The following is a 21,408-nucleotide window of genomic DNA, read 5'->3' as shown; positions in this document are numbered from 1 at the left end:
CACATGTCTCAAACACAAGCTATACACTGCATCCTAACACCAAGTGCACACCGCACTCGGTCATGTACGCACCACGCTCACAAATATTGATTCTCCTGTACCTAGACAAAAATTTTCAACAAAGCTGTGGCCAGTGTGACCATTAGACAAAAACTCTAAGTCGAGCTGTGGCCACGTTCTTAGAACCTGCGGCCATACTTTTCAACGAACCTGTACCTAGACGGAAACTCACAAAGTCGACCTGTGGCCATACTTTTCAACGAACCTGTGGCCATAGTTTTCAACGAACCTGCGGCCAGACTTATCTACTAACGCAATAACTGATTTAACAAAAGCTGTAAATGATTTGAAAGTAAATTATTAAACTAGCAGAGATCCATCACCCAGGATGGATATATCTCAGGTTAAGCATGATTCTTCGGCTCGACATTATAGTCGATCACCCAGAAGAAACACTGGTCAGGTATATTACAGGCGAAACTCACCTTCTCCAGGACGGCATTATAACAGAAGAGAATACTATCCAAGCTATAACCAAAAACAACCACATTATTATCAGAGAAACTACACGTCCAACTACTACAGACACCAGGCGAGACGATTCAATTGTGACATTTGTAAAATGGATAATCACTCAACTCAAAACTGCTATTTTAATAAAAGAAATCCATCTGCTACAAGTTTTACAGTCCGTAACCAGGACTCAAACAGATCGAGGCCCAGAAGCAACAGTTATGACCGAAAACTTCGACTCCCCGAACGCGGTGACCCGACCGAAGACTTCCTGGAGACTCCCCTCTCTTGGTTTTTGGTGGAGTTGACGTCCCCCTGTCCGCCTATAGAGACAGCCAATCAGAGGGTGTGATCGTTGGTTAATCTTCTCTGATTGGTTAAGACAGTCCACGTGGACTTGATGTGCAGATGTCAAAAAGTTCACAGCTTGCAGATTGTCTTCTGTCTCTCTCCACGATTGATGCATCGGCAGCTGAACGTTACACCACCGTGGGACAGGAAATGTATAGACGGACGGGAAGTCATGGATAGGATTACTGAGATCCGTGGAAGTATATGATGTAGTTACATTAGGCTATGGCTGTTTATGATTACTCATTGTGGTTAGTTTTTAGATTATAAACTGTGGCTCCAGTGAAGCAAAGAGAGATAAAAAGACTGAGTAACAACAAAAGACCATTGAAAACAAAAGCTAAATCAAAGGCTCAGTTAGCAATAGTAAAACGATGGGCGTCCCAAGCGATAAACTGTGAACAAATACCTGATCCAAGTGGTGTGTACAAGTGATGATAGTCAGGTCATGGGCTGTGTTTTAGATTTAGGCATATCAAATAAAACAGTGGATAAGTTTTCAAACATTAGAAAGACAGATTTTACAAATTCGGAAGTTAAAATCGACAACAAAGTAGGCCTATCAAAAGAGGGAGTACCCGAGTACTTGTTAGTTGATTTGAACAGTTTAAATACTTTAGTTGGAAAACTTGATTGTGTGACAGGTTGCCGAATGAAACAATGAAATGCGCTACAAATAAATCATTTATTAAACTGTGCCGGAAATTCACCAAAAGTTTTTGAATTTTTTCCGTCACCAGTTTTTTCTGGTCATAAGAGAACTTAATCAATGATGAGAGTTTTCTCTAAAACATTCTTATAGTGCGAGAACCCAGAGTTTCTGAGATTTTATTTTGCGAGTGTGGTAGAACTGGGAGCATCGGCAATGACAACCCGAAAAATGACAACGCTATAGGAAATCAAGTTGAAGTTTATTTGTTTGAGATATTTAATATTACTTTGTTTTAGAATTTAAGGCGTATTGGAAATCATGTTGGTGGACGATATTAATTTTGTGTTACTTTTTCCAGTCGTTTGACTATGTTTAAATCTGTTACTGTTGTTTAAGTTTCGGTTTTGGTTTCAGTCGTTAGTTGAGTCGGCGTCCCGGTTCCTCTTTCTCTTGCCTCGCCATCTTGCAGAGAAGAATCATGTAGTTTTTTGTAAATCCAGTACTTTTACCAAAGTCTTTTGTATTTTCCTTCCTTAAATATGTTTGAGTGAGATTATTTTAAATTTCATGTTTGACTGACTCACCCACAATCCCATAATAATGGTAAGTTGAATTTGTATTAACTACTAGGTAATTAAGATCTCAAATCTGACTCAGAGAAAATTGCTGATTATTTCTGTTCGCCGGTAGGAAGATTCATACCTGTTAAAATGTTAAACTTTTTTTAAGATTCAAACTATTTTATAAAGTTCTGATAATCTCATTTTAATCCCTGACTTGTGCAATTTCTTTTCCTTTGTTTTATGAGCATAAAATAAACTGTATCAGACCTACTAGCCTAGGCCTACACTTGAATTATTTGGCAGGTATATTTTTGAAAGAAATCTCTGTATTGGTATCTAGTAACGATTAATTATTGTTTATTGCATTGCTGTAACTTTGCTAGACATCCAGGAGGCTCTGTGTTTAAGATCAATTTAATTTCTGGACTTTTAGTTAGCTGGAAGGATAGGACTAAAGATTGCAGGCTAGGCCTACCAGATCCAATGACTGGTTAACGGCACATGTGTCATTTTGGTTTTGCAGATAAAGGAACAACACTGTTATTGTTTCACACAGGCATAAATATATTGGTTTCTATAAATTTTGTAAATTTTAATAAAATAAAAATAAAATAGTGAGTTATACAACTTAGGCCTATTATGGAAACACTTGAAAAAAAGGAAACTTATCTTTGTCAAATCAGATTTGGTTTTAGTAGGTTTTATTTCCAATTGTATGGAACTAATTTCTTCAAATATCAAAATGTTCTAACATGTAATGTGAATTAAATGAATCTCAAACTTTGAGTGTTAAAGATGTAACGCATTTCACTTTCATTTAGAACTTAGGCCTATTGTATAAAGATTACTATGTATAAAGTTTTTCGTAACAGGGGTTCGACTTCCTGGGACGAACATGCTGATGTCACCGTAGAACTAACTTGAAGCCGCAGGCCTACTAGCCTAGACACCTGGGTACGGGAAAGCACCACCACTTAGAGGAACCTCTTGTCTACCCTGTGGTTGAAGACGAAGACCCTTTTGAGTCTGTCGGACCTGGAGTTTTTCAACGCTAGAGTACATCCATGGGGGACTACCTACTTCCGCCCTACCACCACCATCACACCCCAATCAAGCACCACTACCACCCCCCCCCCAAACACCACCAACACCAACAACGGGAACAGCGACTTCACAGAATTCTACGCACCAACCACGAATATGACGGCGACGGTGTTCGACTACACACAAAATGTGATCCCGGACAACGAAGACCTGTTCACACTGGGTTTTCTATCGGACATAAACAAAACCTCACATTCAACAACGGTCTAAACAAATCACATCATGGAGATAATAGACACAACATTTCTCATCGGGGCGGCAGTGGCCCAACGGAGCAGCCTAGTGAAAGAGTCCATAGACATCAACAGGACTTTCATTCATGAAATCCTCGAAGTTACCAAAAGCAATGTCACGGTCGACAGGGTGAAGTCGTCCCTGATCAACAGATTCAAGGCTTTCCCCGCAAGCCTGAGAAAACTGATGGAAAAAATGGGAGAAACCGCAGAAGGTCAAGTGGTGACAGACGCCATGCTACAGAAACACAATGCCGACATGGCAATGCTGGAGCAACTGGTCCAAAGAGCCAAAAACGAAAATGGGCTGATATTTAAAAAGAGGAAGCCCAGCGAAAGCGAACGCTTGACAAAACTGAACTCCATAATGAAGCCGAGAAAACTGAGGTGTAGAAACTTAAGAGGCACGATTGCAACCTACGATGAGCGGATCGCAAAACTCCAAAAGCTCGAGGCCGAGAGCCTGCAGGAGTATGCTAGAAAAAAAAACAGTACAGTAACAGAACAAAAAAACAGTAGTATGCTAGTATGTTATTAAAAAACAATAAAATGTAGCTTCCGACTTGCTGTATAATTAACTTACGTATACTGTAGTTTACAAACACAAATAACTTATGATCACGAATACTAACTGACAAGAAAGATAGAATATAATTTCAAAATAAGTTATTTGGTTGTACAATGTTAAGATACAGATTTTCATGATGGGATACATTTTATAAATAAACTGTATCAGCATTCTGACACATACTTTCTCCCATAAGTTTGTCAACAACCTTTATCATGTGTAAGCGGTAAGAGTAAATATTCGGAAATAGGATCTGTACAATTTTGATCAGAATTAAAAAGGCCTGTAACGTACTAAATTTTAATCAAAATCGTTCGGGCCATGTTTGGGAAAATCCGATTTTTCGGTTATTTTATGGGAAAATAACATAATTTACAATAACTTTTGAACCGTAATTTTTACAGAAATGGGATTTGTACCATTTTGTTCAGAATATAAAGGACTATAACATGCCATAACATACTATGTTAAATCAAAACCGGATTTTATTCTTAAATCATATTTTTCGTTATTTTATGGGGGTTTTTAATGGAAAAAATAACATAATGTACAATAACTTTTGAACCGTAATTATTACAGAAATCGGATTTGTACCATTTTGTTCAAAATTTAAAGGGCTACAACATACTAAATTTTTATCGAAATCGTCCGGGCGGTTTTAGAGAAAATCCGATTTTCCGGTGTTTTATGGGTTATTATGGAAAAATTCCCACTAAAAATCAAAATTTCAAAAAAATGAGAAAAAAGCCCTGGAGATACCATGGATTAGAGCCTACATACCAAATTTCATCGAAATCTGACCACAGGTGTATTCCCTAGTTCTGCACACATCCAGACACACACACACACACACACACACACACACACACACACACACACACACAGACGTCACTTCGAAAACCACTTTTTTGGGTCCAGGGGGACCCAAAACGAATGAATCCACTCAAAACTCAAAATCGAAAATGTTGACGAAAACAATACTTTCTCCATATACTATGGTATAGGGGAGAAAGTAAAATGGGGAAAGGCGACAATTTGGATGGCCAACCGAGCCGAATTTAGAATTTGGACCAACTCAACTGAGTGCTCTCCATAGCGCAGAGTTGGGCGTGGATGGGAATCAGCCAACCACGTTGCGGCTATGCCGTGTGACGTCAGTGCAAACACTGGACAGTGCTGCTGCCTAACGATCACCCAGGGCGTTAGGAAAGCTGTAGCTGCGCATTGACTGATTTCATCAAGCGACCTGCTGAGCTGTCTCAGCGAATTTCAGCCACGCGCGTTACACTTGGTGTTTCAGATTTGTAAGTTAGTTTAGGCCTAACTTTTTTCTGTGAAACGTGTAACATATATAGACTAGGCCTAAACCAAAATGGTGAGACATTACAAAAGAAAAGGTGATCGTGGCCTTTCATATACAAGAGAACAGTTAACAACTGCAATAGATGAAATCCAAAGAGGTGTTCGCTCGTTGCATCAAGCTAGTGAACGTTTTAACATACCTTATTCGACACAGCAAAAACATATTAAAGGGACTAGGTCAAAAGAGAAAAAAGAATAAAAGTTGAATCAACAAGTGAAGAAAGTGAGTGTGATGAATATCTCTATTCAATTGATGAAGAAAGCAAAAAAGTAACGACCATAGAAGATTTAAGGTCTGCCTAAAAAGATGAAGCCTGTTCAGAAGCTAAGAAACTTACAGTCGGAAACTATGTTCTGGACATTTAGAAACAACTAACTACCATTTATAAATTTTAATATGTACGCAATCTAGAGAACTCTTGCAAAACGTGCAAAATCTTTTTTGTTTCCATAGTTAGATGGAATACTCAGAAATAGTTTCAATATTTTAGACTAATAATTAAAGATTTGTCATGAACTTCCCCCTTAATTTATAACTATGACATATATCTTTTTCCTGAAAAGGGTGTAAGAGGTGGAATAACTTCATGCGTGAAAGGCATGCTCGCGCTAACAAACATTATCCAAACGAAAGTTACAATCCAAATGATGAAAGTTATCTTACTAATATTATAAATGTGAAAGTTTGTGTGTTTGTTTGTTTGTTTGAAGTTCAATCACGCATTAACTACTGGACGGATTGGGCTGAAATTTGGCATGATGGTAGCTCACGTTCCCGATTAACATATAGGCATATTCTTATCTCAAAAATCCTTTTGGGCTCCGCCCCAGTGGCTCTGTAGTTTCTCATGTTAACCTTATGAGTATTCATATTTAAAGGGAATTAAATAATTTAGTCAGCTGCTTCAACTAAAAAAGTTGGTTCTATGATATGCAAAATCATTGAAGGTTTTAAGATATACCAACAGGATGCAGCACTATATTTTTTTGCATATTTATGAAAACAGCTAATTTTAACTAAGCAGCAAAAACAAACTGTGATATGCAATGAGAACTGTCAAAGTAGGATTGTTTACAGTTGTGTTTATGTTTTTAATTTCATGAATAATTTTTGATATTTTGGAACTTTTAATAATTTATTCTTCTCTATTGTTTAGATGAAGTAGTGGAATATTATGGCTATGGTAGATGTGTTTTTACTATAGTATACCGTAAATTTAAAGAAGCAAATTTTATCAAAATGTGTCCTCCCCCATTGCAAATTCAAAGCTTGAGTTGAGTATAACTGCTATAAACATTTTTTTACTTATATGCCACCCCGTACGAAGGACGGGTACTCTGCTAGTAATCCTATAAATTTAGATAGCAATAATATGTATGGTAAGGCAATGAGTCAAACCTATGCTTTTTATATTTTTTGAATGGATGAGCAAACAAGAAATTAAAGCATGCATTGTAGAACAAATTTCTAAAACTTCGTCAATCGGGTACATATGTGAGGTGGACTTCCTCAACATCTTCACGATGAACACAATGATTTACCTTTGTGTCCATAAAACAAATGCTCCCATAACTCAAAGCAAAAGGAGCTCCTAACAACTTAAGAAAATAAAGAACGATACACTATTCATTAGGCATACATCAATAAAAAAAATGTCTTCAACTTGGTTTAAAGTTTACTTAGATACACCGAATCCTCAAATTCAAACAGAGTCCATACATTAAACCTTACATAGATCGGAATACAAACAAACGTAGACACGTAAATAATGCATTTGAGGAGATTTGTATAAATAATGCCATGTTTGGCAAATCCATTGAAAACATTAGGAAGCGTATGAATTTAGAACTAGTAACATTTGAATAAAGATTAAATAAACTTATTTCTAAGTCCACTTTTCTTAACTGCAAAATTAATAGTGAAAACCTTGTTGCAGTCTGTTCCAAAGACAGTATTTTATTTTATGAACCTATATACATTTTTTTGTTTTACTGTATTAGAACTAAGTATAGCACACATGTATGAGTTTAATCACACCATTATGAAAAGGGTTTTTTTGGATCTGGAAAAAGGTTATTGTATTCAGACACAGCCACGTCAATATATGAGATTTTGACAGAGGATGTACGAGTAGATACACTTGTATATGTAGACATCAACTTGGAAGTCTAAACATAAATGACCGCAATTCACTTCCATCATCTTTTTGTCTTGGTAAAATATTGTAACTAACTTCTGTGTAGTGAGGTCCACTGTTGAAGTAGCGTTGTAGTTCAAATTTCCAAAATCATCCAAAAATTGTTCTATAAACCCTTGTTTCTTATAACAAACCCAATTAGTACCATTTCCAGTTTTACTATCTCTAAATTAACCACATCACATTCAGTTTCATTTATCTTTTGTGGTAAAGAAATCTCTCATAAACACGCCTCTTAAATTTTGTAGGTATCTTTAAAATTGCAGCCCATTGATAAATGAATTTATTACTAAGTGGGCGAAGAGGTATATCATCTATATCTTTCGTTGAGTATGTTAGTTTTTTACACCTCCAGATCCCTTATAAGGTCTTAAGTACGATACTTTCCTTTTCTTTCGCCCAGGATTGGATTTCTTTTTAGTATTTTTAAATTTACATGACCCTTTTTTGGTCAACTTTTTTACCCTCACCAAACTTGCTTTTAGCCTTCATGATGTTTGTTACAGTCCACGCTGCTGCTTTCTCTCAAAAACGTGAATCGGATGCTTTTACACGTTCCCAAGCTCTCTCTGCTCACTTACGATCAGCAATAGATCTACTTTTACTATCTGAGAATTTAGAATACGCTATATCATGTAATTACTATTACATGCAGCATCAAGTTTGTTTATTCTTTGAAATGGTCTTAGTTTTAATTTCATGATGGGTTAGCCTCTGGATCGAAAATTGCAATATAAAATGGTTTAGGTTACCTTTTGCGTCGAACGATCCTTGATGTAGTAAGTCATAACTACAGCTGTTTCATGCCGCTGGGGCACATCTTCAGGTTGTAGAGCGTCAAGATAAAATAGCTGTCATTCGTGGATGATTTTGTCAAAATATATATTACACAAAAAACACGAATAAGAAAACATTTAAATACACGAATTTTACAAACTTGGCCAAGTGACAAACACGCGAGACAGGCGCCGGTGAATGTTCTTGTTGCGTCATGACTGCGGGCGTGTGTCCAAGCATCAGCTGTTACCCCCTCCCCCCTACTCCTTTATCAGGACCTGTTTTGTTTTGGTCTAGTTGAATGGCAGTATTGTAAATAATGTTTGATCTGAATGAAGTTTGTTCGTTTAATACATCTTAATTTTAAGTTAGTTCTAGGACCACAATACTGATATCCATGGATATGTAGCCCTGTAGGTAAAATATTAACTGCCTTCTTCTTCAACCATATGCATCGAATTAATTATTATCTTTTTATAATATGGTTTTTGATCGTAAATACCGGAGGTTGACAGCATCATGCCCAGTTATAGGATCATTAATATTAGATATTTTAAAGTTTCAAGCATTAAAAACTCCTTTATCAGCAAATAATGCACTTTATTTTAATGTTTGGTAATAAAACTGCATCACCGTTCGCAATTGGATGAGCTACGTCTTATTAAATACGCCATATTAAATACTGTTTGTTCACAGCATCGTTATATTTTCCAGGCAATACCAATTTACACACCTTAACCCACCAACATCATATGTTTTATTATCATTTAAAGTCAAACAGTTGCTTTTTATTGTTTTTACATAACAAAATGTGGCTTCATCACCTAACTCAATTGGCTAACTAATATGGCAAATTCTTTTACATTTTATATCCTAATCTCCATTTTTAGTTCGATTAAAACCATCGCCCTTTTTCCCTCTTAGCCCATGAGGTAAAAAGACTATAATTTTTACTTGGGTACCGACCAGACCAAACTTGACACATTCAATACTTTTAAACGTTAATAGAATGATTTGCTATACCAACTCTATCATTGGACATGTTGCCAGCAGGGATAAAGGGTGAATGAATCACTAACACGTGCAATACAGTTGTTATACACGATTATATATTTGTAATAAATTATAAAATGAAATGAGAAGCCTTCTAATGTTTCTTCCATGGGATCTTCAAAAGGATTCCATTGGTAACGTACGCAACTGACACAAGTTGTTGCATCATATACTCCTATGTAGAAGAAATCCTGCTTGGACCATTTTGTCGATATCTGGATAAGCCTTAGGGAATGTAAAGAACGGCTAAATGCCTAGGCGACTCAGACGGACCTCTCGTCTGCTGTGCCCAGACCCTTTTCGGACGTAGCTGCATCTCGAGCGAGACGCCAACTGGCACAGCAACCCACGACCCCTCTTCAGGGAAGTTCCCGAAAAGGGTCAGTGGTGGAGACACCTGGGGCTGTTTGGGAAAAACGCCTTTCCAAAAAGGAGAAGAGGCAATTGAGTCGGGCGGAGGTCGCCTCCACGAAAAATGAGGCAGTGAAGGCACAGCCAACAGACCCTGTCCATGACGGAAGGTGGAGAGCGGGTTCCAAGTTTCTTGGTTACAAGTTTGTAACCCAGGCCCCACGGGTTGGAATCAACATCGTCCCTTAATTTATCCCAGCAACTGCGTTTACTCCGATTGATGGCTCGACAAAGATACCTCCTAGCCACCCTATAAGCATCCGACTTACGCCGTCTGTCTAGGGGTTCTCTAGCCCTGGTAGCAAGTCTTCTGGCCCTCAATGCCGCTCGACGCAATTCCGCAATCTCGGCAGTCCACCAGTACACAGGACGCTTATTGCACCGGTATCTCCTGCGAGGCATAGACTCATCGCAGGCCGAGACAATCAGTTTCATCGTGGATGCAACTAACGCCTCTGCGTGAGGCACGCCAGTTGCAGGATGAACCACCGGCGTTCTTCGTAGGATGGCTCCATTGAATTTTGCCACGTCCAGTTTTTTAATGTTCCATCGAACGGGCACTTGACGAAACGCTGCCACTTGTCTCTGATGACCATCCAGGACGTCAAAAATTATGTACTGGTGGTCACTGGCCGTGTAATCCTCCAGGACTCTCCAGGCTCTGATCCTTGGCAAAAGAGACTCAGATGCAAGGGTAATGTCTGGGATCGTTCCCCGCATCCCAGAGCGCCGGAAAGTTGGCGTGTTGCCCTCGTTAACGACAACTGGCAGCAAAGTCCAGAATGTACTTGCCCCGGGAATTTGTGACGGACATTCCCCACTCGACAGCCCTAGCATTAAAATCCCCACCCACGACGACGTGTCCTGTGGTATTGCGCACGCTCTCTTCCAGGCGGTCTATCTTCTCACGAAAGTCACGGATGGCCTCATTGGGAGTGAGGTAGACACTAAAGTAAGTGACATCCCGGCACCGAACCCAAACGAAACCTCGGCCCTTTGCGTGACCCCGTACTTGTACTGTAGCTGCATTACGCGCCCAGATTGCAGCAGTACCAAGACTATCAGGGTCGAATCGATAATGGACACTCATAATGACATGGACATAATGACATGACATGGACACCGATAATGGATTCGGCCTAGAATCTCTGGATGTTAAGAAATTGTTCAGTGTGAAGCCTACAAAGTACCAGTGCAGGAGGAACCAGAAAGAGGAGCAGGACTGTGTGCAAGAGATGCAAAAAAGGGGTTCATCCAACATGTTTTGGTGGACACAAATGTCAGTGATAGGAACCTTTTTCATTGTGAAAAAAGGGTGTTTTTAAAAGAATGTCGGGATTTTAAATGGTAATTGCTTGGATACTATTCAAGGTAGCTAAACGTTTTATACCTCAAATTGAAGCTAAAATAACTAAGTTTTGTTTCTTGTGTAGCAAGAGAGGAAATTTTGACATGGCACATGCGCAAAACAGGTGCACGGTGGTAGGCCACTACTCTGACTCATATGCTTGACGCCAGTCACCAGTAGGACGTTTACGGCGACAAAGAAGGCAAAGACTACAATCTGTAGTTCGCAGAGTTTATATCCATTGTAAAATTAAACTTAATTTAAATCTACTTGATGATAAAGAAACTTGAAGCGGGTTTAATGAATTTTGTGGCACCAAAGTGTTTTGGAAAGACATTCACCTGGCCGGCTAAAAACAAGCGATGACATAGTCGTAGAAATCAGAAAATTCTGCATCAGAAGCCCAAAACAATCAATTGCCCGACGAAATCTTCAGTTGAACAACCCTAAATTGGTCACTTTATAATCTTATCCACCGGGTGGCGCGAAAAGGATGGTCGGATTTGATCTGCATAGTACCAGTCGTGGGGGAGGGGAGGAAGCCGCTACCGGCCGTCTGCAAGTCAGCCATTAAAGCCAGTTTGCCCAGAGATGGCGCAGTGGACGGTAGCGCACCTCGTTTATGTCGTGGAACAGTTTTTTAAAAACAATGAATCTTTCATTACAGTACAGCGGCTGTTTCGACAACATTTTGGTGTCACGCGTGATGGACTGATACCAGATCGCAGATCCATTTAGGACAACGGGTACCGTTATAAGCGGTAAGTCTACTGGGCGTCCACGCACGGCGGTTACTCCTCAAAATATCGATACTGTGAGAGTTCCAGTTGCTATCTAGACGTCGATGGGAGCGGACCGCTTATCAGTTAGCTCGCCGGTTATCTAGTTCCGTGCTGATAACTGTCTGCCAGTGCCTTTACCACTTTGTGCCGTGTTTCTTTTTAAATCAATATAATTATATATACAGAGTGTCCCACGAAGGGGTTTAAACGTTTGATTTGAAATTACTTGCCCATTTATGCTCCGAACATTTTGAAACTTTACATAATTTCTAAAGTAGGTTTTAAAAATGTCCTGGAAAATTTTCAGCTTCCTAACCCTCATAAAAACAAAATGGCGGTATATTAAAAAAACGATACTTTAAACAAATCAAAATAGTGTTTTTGTTTTTGTAAAATATTTGTATTATCACATCCTAGGGAAGTAATGCTTTTTAATCAGGAAATTAGAACATAGCCTAGTGAAAACCCTAAAATTAGAGTCCAAAATGATTCAAACCGTGATCCATCACTAGTAAATAAATAAAAATAAATAAATAAATTTAATATGATTAGTTAATTAAAAACATTCAATATGCCACCATTCTGTTTCTACGAGGATTAGGGAGCTTAAATTTTTCCCAGAATAGTTTTAAAACATATTTAATAAATAATGCAAAGTTTCAAAAACATCGGTCTATAAATGCGCAAGAAATATAAAGTCAAACGTTTAAACCTCTTCGTGGGACACCCAACACATATACATACATATATATATATATATATATATATTGTTCAGTGACTGTAAGATTCCAGCAAAATGTTTTAAGTGTAAAGTGGACTTTAAGCAAGAGGATTTAGTTGCTAAATGCACGGACTGTAGTCATGAGTGCCACTCCACGTGCACGCCACTCGGTCTGCAGAACTCAACAAAAGGTAAACTTAAGAACTATAAGTGTGAGGACTGTGTTAAGGAGAACAATTCTTCGACTTCTCAGCGTAGTATCGATCCCAATAGTGCTATTGTGGATAAAAAGACTCTACTCGATGCCCTTAGTTACTTCAAGGCCGATCTAATATAAAACTCAGATGCAGCAACGGGGTGTGTAGTGGAAAAGTTAGACAACTTAAAAGAAGAAATGCACGCATTAAATGCTAAATTATATTCCCTGGAAGCTAAACAGCAGGCTACAGAGTCTCGGTGCGACGCGCTGGAACAAGACAACGCCACGCTGATGAAGGAAGTCCGGTCACTGCAGGATCGCCTCAACGACGCGGACCAACACTCTCGTTGTGCTAACATCGAAGTTGTAGGCATTCCGGAAACATCTGGTGAAAATGTCTACTATGTTCTACAGAAGCTCGCAGCGGCAATCGACATCGACTTTAATAGGGAAGATGTGTCAATCGCGCATCGTCTACGACTCTTCTCGGAGAAACACACGTTCCCACCGATAATCGTACAATTCGTCTCCAGATCAATTAAGGAAAAGTGGCTCTCAGCGGCTAGAAGAAGAAGGAATCTGAAAATGACATCTCTCCGAATCTAACACCTAACAACGTTTTCGTTAACGAACACCTGACTGCGCACAACAAACGACTCCTGGGCCAGGGGCCCTATTTTTGAAATGGTTGACTGTTGAGTTGAGTGTCGAGTCATTCTATTTCCAATCGTTTCGTATTTTTGAAACGGTTGACGGTGGACTTATACAACCAAAACTACTCAACACCTATCGAGCTGTTGAGTGGAGGTTGACTGCACTTTCTTCTTCCTCTCTTTCGGCAAAAAATTACTCTTTTTGAGACGACGCCATATTGTTTTGTTATTGCTTTAATTTACTAATTGCGATTTAGAGGTTATGTATTTGTTGTCAATGTATTAGCACCCAATTATGCGATTGTTTTCTGTAGAATAATCGCATTTTAATTTTATTTACTGTGTCAATACTAGACTATTTAATCAAGGGTTTTATTCTTGTTGGAATGTTTGAAATAGACTAGACATACTAATTGAACTTATTATAAGATAATTATTGTTATTAGACCTATGATTTAAGGTATTAAAGATTGTGGTAGAGAGAAACAATATCATAGTTTGTTTCAATACCATTCACCTAATAAAGGGATCGAATTAATTTAAGTTACGATATGCTTCCAGTGCAATGGCAAATAGCCGCTTTAACCTAAATAAAAAACAATTAAAAATAACATAAAACAAACCGACGAAGGAAACTAAAATAAGGTGATGTGTTCCGAAATAGAGACGAAGAGAGCAAATAATAATGTATTTAGGATGAGTGTAGGACCTAAAGTAAAGTGCAGCCTATGCCTAAACTTATAATTAGCTACACCCTAAAACAAACATCCATAGTAAATTTTATTTTTTATACTTAAGTTTATTAGGCTACTTTATTTAGTTTACTTTAGTTTATTACTTAAGTTAAGGTACTTTGCAATCACCAAGATTAAGCAAGACATAACCTCAATCTCAATTCAATCTCTCAAGAACGGAGTTGACAGTTTACCTCAGTGTCTCGAAATATGGCAGATTGAGATTTAGCTGCCAGATTTTAGAGTAAGAAGAGGTTAAATCGAAGTCCGCAAGAACTCTGCATTGTGATTGGTTCAAAATGACGTCATCTGAATTTTTGACGGTCGTATGCTCTACATTTCCACCACGAGTCTCTCAACTAGTGATTCCCAACTCGCTTCACAACTGTTGGGTTTCAAAAATACCAAATCATGTTGTTGGTTGAGTTGAGTGCTGACGATTGACTCAACTGTCAACCATTTCAAAAATAGGGCCCCAGGCACGTGCGATGCAGTGAGACGGGGCCATTCACTTTGCCGGATACTTTAACGGAAAGATCCTAATCAAGTTGGAGGAGAAGGATGAAGCTGTCAGGATCTGGTGCAAAGAAGACCTGGACAAGTACAAAAAGTGCAAAGAAGACCTGGACAAGTACAAAAAGTGAACTTGCAGGTATTTTGATCATCGTAAATTGTACTTAAATATAGTCTGCCACATTTATTTTCATAAAGATCTGAATTAAAATTTAAAATAGCTCGGCAAACGAATTATTAGTTCAGTAAACGAATTATTTCGATTATTAACTTTTACAAAATGTTTTTCAAGGTGTGAAAAACTAACTGTTTTAAACTTAACACTTTTAAATATTTCAACTTTTTTGGTTTTTCTATAACATTTATTAATCTTAATAACTTTATGTTGGTATATGTATATACAAGTTATTTTACAGTATTTTTGTTGTAAATTTGTATATTTATTTATAGGATCTGTACTCCATTAATTGTTAAAGTACAATTACATAGACTACTTTCCAGAAACTATTAAATATTCAGTTGTAGGATGGTTTCAGTCAGATCTATTTATAAACATAAAAATGTTTTACTTTTTTTTAAATAATAATCTTGATATTAATACTCTTGTTGCATTTTACTATTCTAAGAATTGATTCATTTAATTGTAACAAATGTAACAACATTTTTTAATACATATTTAATGCCTTACATTGTAATTTGTTTTTAAAGTATTTTTGTCACAGTAAATAGCTCCATTCATTACTGAACTTCCAAGAGGCAATCAATCAGTAATATTGTATTATTTTGTTTAATTTAAATGTGTTTAAAGTCAAAATTATAATCATAAATTGTTCTGCTTCTATATTTATATAACTTATTTTGCTCAAATTAAATTAGGTTCCTATTAATTATATTATTACGTTTTACTATTGTTACTGGCACATGTTTTATTTTGTAAATATTGCAACTGGCAGACAGCAGGCAAGGTGCTGATGCGGTGTGATGACACTGAGTCTTATTATTTATCAAATATTAACTGTTTAGAATTACATACTTTAACTCAATTCACAGATTTTTACAGCAATAATCTTGGTGGGGGAAACCATTTTTCAATTTTTCAAACAAATATTCGTAGTTACAATAAAAATTTTGATGAATTGCTAATCTACTTAAATTCTTTTATTCACGATATAGATGTAATTGTGTTGACCGAATGCTGGCTCGGGGAGAGTGGGGTGGTAACCGGTTTGGATGGCTTTGACCTGTTTCAGACTGACACACAACGCAACAAAAATGACGGTGTCATTGTTCACATAAACAAACGACTTTCTGCTACTCCCACACAATTTACACTTGGTGATGTTTACGGACTTGGATTGAACTTGACTTTAAATGACAAACCATTTCACATTCTTGCTATTTTGACAGCAATCCAGACATTTTCATTGATAACATTGAACGGTACTTTACTGGGATTAATAAAAACTTTACATGCATCCTTTTGGGAGACATTAACATAGACTTACTGAAAAGACTTAATGAGGGAAAAATACTTAGATTGTTTAGTCGGGTGTGGTTTCACTCAGTGCATTGACAAACCTACTAGAGTTACTGGTGTTTCGTCAAGTTGTCTGGATCACATTTTTGTTAAATACAGCAATGTTTGTGAAATTAAATCTGCTGTGATTCAGACGGCTGTGACGGATCACTACAGCACTGGACTTAAGATCGCTGTTGCCACTACACAACCCAATACGTCACAATGCTCCACACCCACACATACTTATCTTGACCATCAACTACTCTCACACCTTCTCACACATTCAAACTGGGCTCCTGTTGTCGATTGTAATCAAGATGTTAATTTCTGCTCCGGCCACTTCAATACAATAGTTGTAAATTGTGTTAAATCAGCTACCAAAACCTCGAGAAATACCCCGTCCAGACTTAATAAAATCAAACCGTGGATTACTACAGACTTGATTAGACGGATTAGGATAAGAGACAAACTCAGCAAACGAGTAAAAAAAAGCCTTTTAATAATGTGTTAGTAAATCATTACATCAATTTTAAACAAACTCTTAATAGTAACTTAAAGCGTACAAAACGCAATTTTTACAGATCCAAACTGAATGAATATAATAATAACCCCAAAAGATTCTGGGGAATAATTAATGAGTTGTCAGGTAGAATAAATAAAAAGGATTCCTTTCCAATTGAAAAAGCTGTTCCTGGCAGTTCTGTTTTTACTACATCTTTATGTGAAGAGGTGGCTGGGGATTTTAATAATTTTTTTGCAAACGTTGGAAAGGAGCTGGCTGATTCAATTGACGCTTCGGATGACCCAGTTTTGAACGACAATGACTTTCGACTGAACTCCACATTTGACTTACAACCGATCAATGAACTTGACTTGCGACGTAACGTTCACGGTTTACGGGGAGGGTCAGCGCCGAACAAAAGCTCTACGAACAAGACTTTGTGAAACACAAACGTTTTTGTGAAACAATGTTGGACATTTTGTATTCTAGTGACAATGTTGTGCTCATAATGTCAGATGAGGCCCACTTCCATTTGGACGGATACGTGAATAAACAAAACTGTAGGTATTGGGCAGCTAAAAATCCCAGGGAACTACACCAAAGGCCTCTCCACAGTGCTAAGGTGACTGTTTTGTGCAGGATTTCGAAATTGGGGATTATTGGACCATACATTTTTGAGGAGAACGACGCTACAGTGACAGTGAACTCTGAACGTTACGTGAACATGCTTTGTAACTTTTTGAAGCCAAGGCTGCGGGAATTACGTGTAAACCGTCAACACATTTGGTTCCAACAGGATGGGGCAACAGCCCACACAGCCAATGACTCTATGAGTGTTTTGAAGCGGATGTTCCCTCACCAAGTCATCTCACGATTCGGAGACGTTCACTGGCCCGCTAGGTCTCCTGACCTCTCAGCATGTGACTTTTTTCTTTGGGGTTGCTTAAAGGCTAAAGTCTACAAACACAAGCCTCAAAACTTAGTTGATTTAAAAGGGGCAATCCGTTTAGAAATAATGGCTATCCAAGAAGAAACTGGCGAAAGTGTTCGAGAATTTCAAAGAAAGACTTTTAGAGTGCATCCACGAGGAAGGACGCCATCTGCCAGAAGTCATTTTTCGCACCTAAATTTTATCTTTTGACTGACCAATTTTTCTGACAGCTATGTAGCTAACATGTAATTGGGTGCTTTGGAGTATTCATAAACATGATGTATTAAAAGTTCTGTATCAAACCATTTGTGTTATATTCATTTAAAATGTGACCATACTTTTTGCACCACCCTGTATAAAAGATACAGTCTTTGTGCCGAAAAGATTCAGTAAGACATCAAATAAACCCGCCGATCGCCCTAAGCGTACAGGACTTTGCCAGTTTTACGCTCATATAAGATTGATGAAAATCTGAATTTTATTAAATCATTTTAAATTGTATGAAAGAATGAGAAAAAACTTTATTCTTTTTCCCTTCAATTTGACATTTAAATCGTTGAATTATCTTGAATAGTCCCCGAGCAACAACCGTTTGAAATCCCGGCCTATATTTTGAACTTGCTTGTAGGCTAGAGGCTGCAAGGAAGGAAGTCAAAGGATTTCATTCACATGGAGAAGTAGGTGAAATAAGTATAGTAAAATCGTACAGACACAGTTCTAAGCCTAGTGGGGGTAAAACCAATTTCCAAAAGCAACATGGAGAGCAAGCAACAGAAAATAAAAGAATCCAGTGACCAACATAGAGGAAAATGGAGATCGTTCACACTAGGACAGGAAGTCTGGGTCAAAAGTATCCGTAATGAAGAAACAAGATGGATGCCGGGAGTTATCATCAAGTGTGTTAGTCCTGTGACTTACATTGTTAGCGTAAGGGGACAGAAACAGTTTGTACATGCCGATCATTTGAAAGAGTTGGTAGGTGAATTGCCCATTATGAGAAGAGAAGAACCCGAATTCACAGAAATCACTCCTCCACGACCCTTACCAGTGCTATCACAAGCAAAAGTCTAGTCGAACCTCCTATACCAGTTGATCAATCACTGAGTCCCACAAGGAGATCACCACCACCTCGGAAATCATTACCAACTCAGAAATCTCCATCACCGAAAGGAAGTATGACTTACGAACAAGAACCCCTGCGGAGGTCCAAAAGATTGATAATGGCCCCGCAGAAACTTAATCTTTAGTAGACAAGAGAACTAGTTCGCAGCAAGGTTAAGTTTATTTTATTTTACATTTTACCAACAATAAATTTTATTTTGAAATGAAGATGCTGCGAACATTTATAAACAAAGAGTTATTTCATTTTATTTTAAAGAAGAGTTTTATGTTTTTTTTTACGGGAAAGGAGTGTATATTAAATCATAAATAATAATTATCAAATCCCAATTATCCCAAAAGTTATATTCAACGCTTAAAGCTTATTAAGAAAGAACCAAGGAAGCTAAATTAGAAACACGATATGCATGTTAAAGCTCAAAGGTCAAAGGCTGAAGACCAAGAACTGGAGATGATTCACCAACTGTGAGTATAGCAAGTAAAATGTGCTCTTGTTATGGTTAGTATTTTTCCCCTAAAAACATATAATATGAACTTTCTAGACTTTTCTGCTTTTAAACGTTTTTAAAACATTCCTACGATCTTAATTAACAAGAAAAAACCTTTAAAGCATTTTTTTTTTGGCACAGAAACCACTGCAAATTACAAAAATATACGGAACTGTTTTCTCAAGTCGCGGAGCACATTGCTCGCCGAGGAAAAATAGCGGAGTGATACGGACTGGGGACTACTTTCTCTAGGACACCTATTTGTGTTGCCAGCTGAACCTAAAGGTACGTTGTCACTGGTGCGACTGTAACTGCAGTCGTTGGACGACAGCCGTTGAACGATAATCCTAGAGCGCCTGCTTAGCATTGTTTTCAATGGCACCGTTGTCACTGACGCGACTGTAGCCGCAGTCCTATCGTAGTCGTGGACGTCTATTGGACGGGTCTGCTCCTGGAGCAGTTTGAGTCACAGTCGTTGGGACGATTTTTGAGGCATTCACAGCTTTTTCTCGAGTAAGAGCCTCGAGTGTACTCAGCCCCAATGTTATTCTTATGGAGAATAATTAAAATGTTATATATGGCTTGATTGTTAACCCTCCGAGTGTTATTTGTCGCTGCAGCGACTCACAAACACTGTTTACGGCGAAGGCTCTATGACTGACTGAATCGGATTGAACTGGATCGAGTTAGGTATCGTTCTTCTCGTTATATTCTAAGCTTTCTCCAGAGGTCTGTCTCAGCGCTGTATGTTCTCTGAGCCGATCGTAATTGTAGCAGACAGCTGACGTGCGTATTTGTAAATAGCTAGGTTACCCTCGGACCGATGACTGATGTGTTTTATTACGTTTATCATTGTTTTAGTGTTAAAAATCAAAAGTAGTGATATACGTGGTGCATTATAAGAAGATTTAAGTGATTTTGAAGGGCTGGTTGATGATCCTGAAGAAGTAGGTAGTGATATTGATGTAAATTATCAGCCAGATTCCTAGCTATGGTTAGGCTATGCATTCTTAGCTAAACGCTAGGCCTATGTACTGAAATCTGTTTTTTGCCCATAACTTATTTATTTGCAAATCTACTTCCTTATATTATTATATATTTGTAATCCTCATAAAATTTAGAACAAAGTGGCTATTTTCAAATATTGATAAGCCTATAATTTATCCAATTTCATTGAGCGCAAACTTATTTTTTTTTTTGAAAATTTTCCAAAATATTTTTTTTTACCTAAAAATTTTTTTTGAAACAAATGTACCTTATGTTTTATGTATAATATTGAAGCCCATGATTTTCCAAACAAAATGGTATATAGAACAGTAGAATTAACATTGTTTTAAGCTTCTCAGATCGGTTTTAATAAAACCTTGCAAATGCGCCAAAAATAGGCGGACATTAACCCTTCGAGTGCCAACGTCCGGGGAACCGGACGTTTTTAAAACGAGCCAAAAGTGCCGACGTCCGGCCGACCGGACGTTTTTAGAATGAACCAAAAGTGCCAACGTCCGGCTGACCGGACGTTTCGTAATGATCGAACAGTTGTCATAACAACCGAATGGATACTCGGATTCTTTTAACCCATATATTAACATTGAGTCGAAAGTTACAAGATGCGATACATCGATTTTCGTTGGTCAAAATATCGAAAATTCGATTTTTATGAAATTTTAACCTAAAAATCGCCAGATTGCGCTCGGCATTTTTAGCGCGACCTTCGGGAAAAATCATCGGCATTTTTTGAGCGTTACTTTTATTTCTCGCCTGGCACTCTAAGGGTTAAGGCCTAAACTATGGACACTCGGAGGGTTAAAATATACTTAACACATAAAGTACTGTATAATTTTGATGAACTGTACAGCTGATAAGTTATTATGTTGTAAGTTTAAGTAGTTTAAGAATTTTGACGCCATTCAATGTACATACTTGTATGATTTATGAATAAAGTTATTTTCAATTCAATTCAATAACCATAGCTAGGAATCTGACTGATAATTTACATCAATACCTAGTACTTCTTCAGGATCATCAACCAGCCCTTCAAAATCACTTAAATCTTCTTATAATGCACCACGTATATCACTACTTTTGATTTTTAACACTAAAACAATGATAAACGT

The sequence above is a fragment of the Macrosteles quadrilineatus genome, unplaced genomic scaffold (assembly GCF_028750875.1).
Source record: "Macrosteles quadrilineatus isolate MER2022 unplaced genomic scaffold, UCM_ALF_1.0 Scaffold_2__2_contigs__length_208266976, whole genome shotgun sequence".
NCBI lineage: Eukaryota > Metazoa > Arthropoda > Insecta > Hemiptera > Cicadellidae > Macrosteles > Macrosteles quadrilineatus.
Note: the sequence above shows the minus strand (reverse complement) of the source record.